We start from the raw sequence: 10,514 nt of genomic DNA, 5'->3' as shown, positions 1-10,514 counted from the left end.
TATGTTAATGATTATTCTGTGCATAATTATTGCATTAACCCTGTATGTTAATGACTATTCTGTAAAATTATTGCATTAACCCTGTATGTTAATGACTATTCTGTACATAATCATTGCATCGACCCGGTATGCTCATTAATATTTTATACATAATAAATGCATAAACTCTGTTTGTTAATGACTATTCTGTACATAATGATTGCATAAACCCTGTATGTTAATGGATTTTCTATACATTATAATTGCTTAGACCCTGCATGTTAATGACTAGTCTGTATATAATTATTGTTTAAACTATGTATGTTAATGACTATTTTGTACATACGTATTGCATAAACCCTGTGTTAATGACTATTCTGCACAATTATTACATACAACTTGTATGTTAATCATTATTCTGTACATAATTATTGCATAACCCATGTATGTTGATAACTATTCTGAACAAATTATTGTTTAAACCTTGTATGTTAATGACTATAATGTACATTATTATTGCATAAACCCTGTTCATTAATGTCTATTCTGTACATACGTATTGCATAAACCCTATGTTAATAACTATTCTGCACATAATTATTGCATAAACCCCGTCTGTAAATGACTATTCTGTACATAATTATTACATACAGCCTGTATGTTAATGACTATTCTGTACATAATCATTGCATAAACCCTGTATGTTAATGACTATTCTGTACAAATTATTGCATTAACCCCGTATGTCAATGACTATTCTGTACATAAAATTGTATAAACCATATGTTAATGACTCTTCTGCTGATTATTATCGCATAAAACATGTCTGTAAATGATTATTCTGTACATGATATTTGCATAAACCCTGTAGGTTAATGACTATTCTGTACATAAATGTTGCATAAACCCTGTATGATAATGAATATTATGTTCATAATTATTGCATAAACCCTGTATGTTAATGAATATTCTATTCTGATCTTTACTATTGTTTAAGCGTTCTCTTTTTTTAAATTATGTGAAAAGAGTATAAACTGGTCTATTGTAAAACCTTTAGAATCTGATCTATTGTAGGCATCTTTACCACAGCCATTCGTCCCTGCTGATTTATACTATTGTAGGCATATTTACGACAGTCATTCGTCACTGCTAATCTATACTATTGTAGGCATCTTTACGACAGCCACTCGTCCTGCTTATCTCTACTATTGTAGGCATCTTTACGACAGCCATTCGTCACTGCTGATCTTCACAATTGTAAGTATCTTTACGACAGCCATTCGTCACTCCTGATGCAGTACATCTGATCTATATCATTGTAGGGATCTTTACGACTACCATTTGTCACTGCTGATGCAGTAAGCCATCACTTTACCAACTGACCTATAATATTGTAGGCATCTTTACGACAGCCATTCGTCACTCCTGATGCAGTAAGCAATCACTTTACCAACTGATCTATAATATTGTAGGCATCTTTAAGACAGTCATTTGTTACTGCTGATGCAGTACATCTGATCTATACTATTGTAGGCATCTTTACGACAGCCATTCTTCACTGCTGATCTATACTATTGTAGGCACCTTACGACTGCCATTCGCCACTGCTGATGCAGTAAGCCATCACTCTACCAACTGATCTATAATATTGTAGGCATCTTTACGACTGCCATTCGTCACTGCTGATCTATACTATTGTAGGCATCTTTACGACGGCCATTCGCCACTGCTGATCTCTACTATTGTAAGCATCTTTACGACAGCCATTCGTCACTCCAGATGCAGTACATCTGATCTATACTATTGTAGGCATCTTTACGACAGCCATTCGTCATTGCTGATCTTTACTATTGTAAGCATCTTTATGACAGTAATTCGTCACTCCTGATGCAGTACATCTGATCTACTAGTATACTATTGTAGGGATCTTTTACGACTGCCCTTCGTCACTGCTGATGCAGTAAGCCATCATTTTACCAACTGATATATACTAGTGTTGGCATCTTTACGACAGTCATTTGTTACTGCTGATGCAGTACAACTGATCTATACTATTGTAGGCATCTTTACAACAGCCATTCTTCACTGCTGATCTATTCTATTGTAGGCATCTTAATGACAGCCATTCGTCACTGCTGATCTTTACAATTGTAAGCATCTTTACGACAGCCATCCCTCACTCCTGATGCAGTACATCTGATCTATACCATTGTAGGGATCTTTACGACTGCCATTTGTCACTGCTGATGCAGTAAGCCATCACTTTACCAACTGATCTATAATATTGTAGGCATCTTTACGACAGCCATTTGTTACTGCTGATGCAGTACATCTGATCTATACTATTGTAAGCATCTTTACGACAGCCATTCGTCACTCCTGATGCAGTACATCTGATCTATACTATTGTAGGCATCTTTACGACAGCCATTCGTCACTCCTGATGCAGGACATCTGATCTATACTATTGTAGGCATCTTTACGACAGCCATTCGTCACTGCTGATCTATAATATTGTAGGCATCTTTACGACAGCCATTCGTCACTGCTGATCAATACTATTGTAGGCATCTTTTACGACAGCCATTCGTCACTGCAATCTAATGCTGTAGGCATCTTTACGACAGCCATTCGTCATTGCTGATCTTTACTATTGTAAGCATCTTTATGACAGTCATTCGTCACTCCTGATGCAGTACATCTGATCTACTAGTATACTATTGTAGGGATCTTTTACGACTGCCCTTCGTCACTGCTGATGCAGTAAGCCATCATTTTACCAACTGATATATACCAGTGTTGGCATCTTTACGACAGTCATTTGTTACTGCTGATGCAGTACAACTGATCTATACTATTGTAGGCATCTTTACAACAGCCATTCTTCACTGCTGATCTATTCTATTGTAGGCATCTTAATGACAGCCATTCGTCACTGCTGATCTTTACAATTGTAAGCATCTTTACGACAGCCATCCCTCACTCCTGATGCAGTACATCTGATCTATACCATTGTAGGGATCTTTACGACTGCCATTTGTCACTGCTGATGCAGTAAGCCATCACTTTACCAACTGATCTATAATATTGTAGGCATCTTTACGACAGCCATTTGTTACTGCTGATGCAGTACATCTGATCTATACTATTGTAAGCATCTTTACGACAGCCATTCGTCACTCCTGATGCAGTACATCTGATCTATACTATTGTAGGCATCTTTACGACAGCCATTCGTCACTCCTGATGCAGGACATCTGATCTATACTATTGTAGGCATCTTTACGACAGCCATTCGTCACTGCTGATCTATACTATTGTAGGCATCTTTACGACAGCCATTCGTCACTGCTGATCAATACTATTGTAGGCATCTTTTACGACAGCCATTCGTCACTGCAATCTAATGCTGTAGGCATCTTTACGACAGCCGTTCGTAATTGCTGATCTTTACTATTGTAAGCATCTTTATGACAGTCATTCGTCACTCCTGATGCAGTACATCTGATCTACTAGTATACTATTGTAGGGATCTTTTACGACTGCCTTTCGTCACTGCTGATGCAGTAAGCCATCATTTTACCAACTGATATATACTAGTGTTGGCATCTTTACGACAGTCATTTGTTACTGCTGATGCAGTACAACTGATCTATACTATTGTAGGCATCTTTACAACAGCCATTCTTCACTGCTGATCTATTCTATTGTAGGCATCTTAATGACAGCCATTCGTCACTGCTGATCTTTACAATTGTAAGCATCTTTACGACAGCCATCCCTCACTCCTGATGCAGTACATCTGATCTATACCATTGTAGGGATCTTTACGACTGCCATTTGTCACTGCTGATGCAGTAAGCCATCACTTTACCAACTGATCTATAATATTGTAGGCATCTTTACGACAGCCATTTGTTACTGCTGATGCAGTACATCTGATCTATACTATTGTAAGCATCTTTACGACAGCCATTCGTCACTCCTGATGCAGTACATCTGATCTATACTATTGTAGGCATCTTTACGACAGCCATTCGTCACTCCTGATGCAGGACATCTGATCTATACTATTGTAGGCATCTTTACGACAGCCATTCGTCACTGCTGATCTATACTATTGTAGGCATCTTTACGACAGCCATTCGTCACTGCTGATCAATACTATTGTAGGCATCTTTTACGACAGCCATTCGTCACTGCAATCTAATGCTGTAGGCATCTTTACGACAGCCATTCGTCATTGCTGATCTTTACTATTGTAAGCATCTTTATGACAGTCATTCGTCACTCCTGATGCAGTACATCTGATCTACTAGTATACTATTGTAGGGATCTTTTACGACTGCCCTTCGTCACTGCTGATGCAGTAAGCCATCATTTTACCAACTGATATATACTAGTGTTGGCATCTTTACGACAGTCATTTGTTACTGCTGATGCAGTACAACTGATCTATACTATTGTAGGCATCTTTACAGCAGCCATTCTTCACTGCTGATCTATTCTATTGTAGGCATCTTAATGACAGCCATTCGTCACTGCTGATCTTTACAATTGTAAGCATCTTTACGACAGCCATCCCTCACTCCTGATGCAGTACATCTGATCTATACCATTGTAGGGATCTTTACGACTGCCATTTGTCACTGCTGATGCAGTAAGCCATCACTTTACCAACTGATCTATAATATTGTAGGCATCTTTACGACAGCCATTTGTTACTGCTGATGCAGTACATCTGATCTATACTATTGTAGGCATCTTGACGACAGCCATTCTTCACTGCTGATCTGTACTATTGTAGGCATCTTTACGACTGCCATTCGTCACTGCTGATGCAGTAAGCCATCACTCTACCAACTGATCTATAAAATTGTAGGCATCTTTACGACTGCCATTCGTCACTTCTGATACAGTAAGCCATCACTCTTCCAACTGATCCATAATATTGTAGGCATCTTTACGACTGCCATTCGTCACTGCTGATATATACTATTGTAGGCATCTTTACGACTGCCATTCGTCATTGCTGATGCAGTAAGCAATCACTCTACCAACTGATCCATAATATTGCAGGCATCTTTACGACTGCCATTCGTCACTGTTGATGCAGTAAGCCATCACTCTACCAACTGATCTATAATATTGTAGGCATCTTTACGACTGCCATTCGTCACTGCTGATCTATACTATTGTAGGCATCTTTACGACAGCCATTCGTCACTGCTTTTCTCTACTATTGTAGGCATCTTTACGACAGCCATTCGCCACTGCTGATCTCTACTATTGTAAGCATCTTTACGAAAGCCATTTGTCACTCCTGATGCAGTACATCTGATCTATACTTATGTTGGCATCTTTACGACAGCCATTCGTCACTGCTGATCTACACTATTATAGGCATCTTAACGACAGCCATTCGTCACTCCTGATGCAGTACTTCTGATCTATACTACTGTAGGCATCTTTACGACAGCCATTTGTCACTGTGATCTATACTTTTGTAGGCATCTTTACGACAGCAATTCGTCACTGCTGATTTATACTTTTGTATGCATCTTTAAGACAGCCATTCGTCACTGCTGATCTAAACTTTTATAGGCATCTTTACGACAGCCATTCGTCGTTGCTGATCTTTACTATTGTAAGCATCTTTATGACAGCCATTAGTCACTCCTGATGCAGTACATCTGATTTATACTATTGTAGGGATCTTTACGACTGCCCTTCGTCACTGCTGATGCAGTACATCTGATTTATACTATTGTAGGGATCTTTACGACTGCCCTTCGTCACTGCTGATGCAGTAAGCAATCACTCTACCAACTGATATATACTAGTGTTGGCATCTTTACGACAGTCATTTGTTACTGCTGATGCAGTACAACTGATCTATACTATTGTAGGCATCTTTACAACAGCCATTCTTCACTGCTGATCTATTCTATTGTAGGCATCTTAATGACAGCCATTCGTCACTGCTGATCTTTACAATTGTAAGCATCTTTACGACAGCCATCCCTCACTCCTGATGCAGTACATCTGATCTATACCATTGTAGGGATCTTTACGACTGCCATTTGTCACTGCTGATGCAGTAAGCCATCACTTTACCAACTGATCTATAATATTGTAGGCATCTTTACGACAGCCATTTGTTACTGCTGATGCAGTACATCTGATCTATACTATTGTAGGCATCTTGACGACAGCCATTCTTCACTGCTGATCTGTACTATTGTAGGCATCTTTACGACTGCCATTCGTCACTGCTGATATATACTATTGTAGGCATCTTTACGACTGCCATTCGTCATTGCTGATGCAGTAAGCAATCACTCTACCAACTGATCCATAATATTGCAGGCATCTTTACGACTGCCATTTGTCACTGTTGATGCAGTAAGCCATCACTCTACCAACTGATCTATAATATTGTAGGCATCTTTACGACTGCCATTCGTCACTGCTGATCTATACTATTGTAGGCATCTTTACGACAGCCATTCGTCACTGCTTTTCTCTACTATTGTAGGCATCTTTACGACAGCCATTCGCCACTGCTGATCTCTACTATTGTAAGCATCTTTACGAAAGCCATTTGTCACTCCTGATGCAGTACATCTGATCTATACTTATGTTGGCATCTTTACGACAGCCATTCGTCACTGCTGATCTACACTATTGTAGGCATCTTAACGACAGCCATTCGTCACTCCTGATGCAGTACATCTGATCTATACTACTGTAGGCATCTTTACGACAGCCATTTGTCACTGTGATCTATACTTTTGTAGGCATCTTTACGACAGCCATTCGTCACTGCTGATTTATACTTTTGTATGCATCTTTAAGACAGCCATTCGTCACTGCTGATCTAAACTTTTATAGGCATCTTTACGACAGCCATTCGTCGTTGCTGATCTTTACTATTGTAAGCATCTTTATGACAGCCATTAGTCACTCCTGATGCAGTACATCTGATTTATACTATTGTAGGGATCTTTACGACTGCCCTTCGTCACTGCTGATGCAGTACATCTGATTTATACTATTGTAGGGATCTTTACGACTGCCCTTCGTCACTGCTGATGCAGTAAGCAATCACTCTACCAACTGATATATACTAGTGTTGGCATCTTTACGACAGTCATATGTTACTGCTGATGCAGTACAACTGATCTATACTATTGTAGGCATCTTCACAACAGCCATTCTTCACTGCTGATCTATACTATTGTAGGCATCTTTACGACAGCCATTCGACACTCCTGATGTAGTACATCTGATCTATACCACTGAAGGGATCTTTAGGACTGCCATTTATCATTGCTGATGTAGTAAGCCATCACTTTACCAACTGACCTATAATATTGTAGGCATCTTTACGATAGTCATTTGTTACTGCTGATGCAGTACATCTGATCTATACTTATGTAGTCATCTTTACGACAGCCATTCTTCACTGCTGATCTATACTATTGTAGGCATCTTTACGACTTCCATTCGTCACTGCTAATGTAGTAAGCCATCACTCTACCAACTGATCTATACTATTGTAGGCATCTTTACGACTGCCATTCGTCATTGCTGATGCAGTAAGCCATCACTTTACCAACTGACCTATAATATTGTAGGCATCTTTACGATAGTCATTTGTTACTGCTGATGCAGTACATCTGATCTATACTATTGTAGTCATCTTTACGACAGCCATTCTTCACTGCTGATCTATACTATTGTAGGCATCTTTACGACTTCCATTCGTCACTGCTAATGTAGTAAGCCATCACTCTACCAACTGATCTATACTATTGTAGTCATCTTTACGACTGCCATTCGTCACTGCTGATATATACTATTGTAGGCATCTTTACGACTGCCATTCGTCATTGCTGATGCAGTAAGCAATCACTCTACCAACTGATCCATAATATTGCAGGCATCTTTACGACTGCCATTCGTCACTGTTGATGCAGTAAGCCATCACTCTACCAACTGATCTATAATATTGTAGGCATCTTTACGACTGCCATTCGTCACTGCTGATCTATACTATTGTAGGCATCTTTACGACAGCCATTCGTCACTGCTTTTCTCTACTATTGTAGGCATCTTTACGACAGCCATTCGCCACTGCTGATCTCTACTATTGTAAGCATCTTTACGAAAGCCATTTGTCACTCCTGATGCAGTACATCTGATCTATACTTATGTTGGCATCTTTACGACAGCCATTCGTCACTGCTGATCTACACTATTGTAGGCATCTTAACGACAGCCATTCGTCACTCCTGATGCAGTACATCTGATCTATACTACTGTAGGCATCTTTACGACAGCCATTCGTCACTGCTGATTTATACTTTTGTATGCATCTTTAAGACAGCCATTCGTCACTGCTGATCTAAACTTTTATAGGCATCTTTACGACAGCCATTCGTCGTTGCTGATCTTTACTATTGTAAGCATCTTTATGACAGCCATTAGTCACTCCTGATGCAGTACATCTGATTTATACTATTGTAGGGATCTTTACGACTGCCCTTCGTCACTGCTAATGCAGTACATCTGATTTATACTATTGTAGGGATCTTTACGACTGCCCTTCGTCACTGCTGATGCAGTAAGCAATCACTCTACCAACTGATATATACTAGTGTTGGCATCTTTACGACAGTCATATGTTACTGCTGATGCAGTACAACTGATCTATACTATTGTAGGCATCTTCACAACAGCCATTCTTCACTGCTGATCTATACTATTGTAGGCATCTTTACGACAGCCATTCGACACTCCTGATGTAGTACATCTGATCTATACCACTGAAGGGATCTTTAGGACTGCCATTTATCATTGCTGATGTAGTAAGCCATCACTTTACCAACTGACCTATAATATTGTAGGCATCTTTACGATAGTCATTTGTTACTGCTGATGCAGTACATCTGATCTATACTATTGTAGTCATCTTTACGACAGCCATTCTTCACTGCTGATCTATACTATTGTAGGCATCTTTACGACTTCCATTCGTCACTGCTAATGTAGTAAGCCATCACTCTACCAACTGATCTATACTATTGTAGGCATCTTTACGACTGCCATTCGTCATTGCTGATGCAGTAAGCCATCACTTTACCAACTGACCTATAATATTGTAGGCATCTTTACGATAGTCATTTGTTACTGCTGATGCAGTACATCTGATCTATACTATTGTAGTCATCTTTACGACAGCCATTCTTCACTGCTGATCTATACTATTGTAGGCATCTTTACGACTTCCATTCGTCACTGCTAATGTAGTAAGCCATCACTCTACCAACTGATCTATACTATTGTAGTCATCTTTACGACAGCCATTCTTCACTGCTGATCTATACTATTGTAGGCATCTTTACGACTTCCATTCGTCACTGCTAATGTAGTAAGCCATCACTCTACCAACTGATCTATAATATTGTGGGCATCTTTACGACTGCCATTCGTCACTGCTGATATATACTATTGTAGGCATCTTTACGACTGCCATTCGTCACTGCTGATGCAGAAAGCCATCACTCTACCAACTGATCTATAATATTGTAGGCATCTTTACGACTGCCATTCGTCACTGCTGATGCAGTAAGCCATCACTCTACCAACTGATCTATAATATTGTAGGCATCTTTACGACTGCCGATCGTCACTGCTGATGCAGTAAGCCATCACTCTACCAACTGATCTATAATATTGTAGGCATCTTTACGACTGCCATTCGTCACTGCTGATGCAGTAAGCCATAACTCTTCCAACTGATCTATATTATTGTAGGCATCTTTACGACTGCCATTCGTCAGTGCTGATCTATACTACTGTAGGCATCTTTACGACAGCCATTCGTCACTGCTGATGCAGTAAGCCATCACTCTACCAACTAATCTATAATATTGTAAGCATCTTTACGACAGCCATTCGTCACTCCTGATGCAGTACATCTGATCTATACCATTGTAGGGATCTGTACGACTGCCATTCGTCACTGCTGATGCAGTAAGCCATCACTCTACCAACTGATCTATATATATATTGTAGGCATCTTTATGACAGCCATTTGTTAATGCTGATGCAGTACATCTGATCTATACTATTGTAGGCATACTTTACGACAGCCATTCTTCACTGCTGATCTATACCATTGTAGGCATCTTTACGACTGCCATTCGTCACTGCTGATGCAGTAAGCCATCACTCTTCCAACTGATCTATACTATTGTAGGCATCTTTACGACTGCCATTCGTCACTGCTGATGCAGTAAGCCATCACTCTACCAACTGATCTATAATATTGTAGGCATCTTTACGACTGCCATTTGCACTGCTGATATATACTATTGTAGGCATCTTTACGAATGGCAGATATATACTATTGTAGGCATCTTTACGACTGCCATCCGTCACTGCTGATACAGTAAGCCATTACTCTACCAACTGATCAATAATATTGTAGGCATCTTTACGACTGCCATTCGTCACTGCTGATGCAG

This window comes from Mytilus californianus, unplaced genomic scaffold (genome assembly GCF_021869535.1).
Source record: "Mytilus californianus isolate M0D057914Y unplaced genomic scaffold, xbMytCali1.0.p SCAF_3, whole genome shotgun sequence".
In the NCBI taxonomy this organism is placed as follows: domain Eukaryota; kingdom Metazoa; phylum Mollusca; class Bivalvia; order Mytilida; family Mytilidae; genus Mytilus; species Mytilus californianus.
This window is presented reverse-complemented; position numbering follows the sequence as displayed.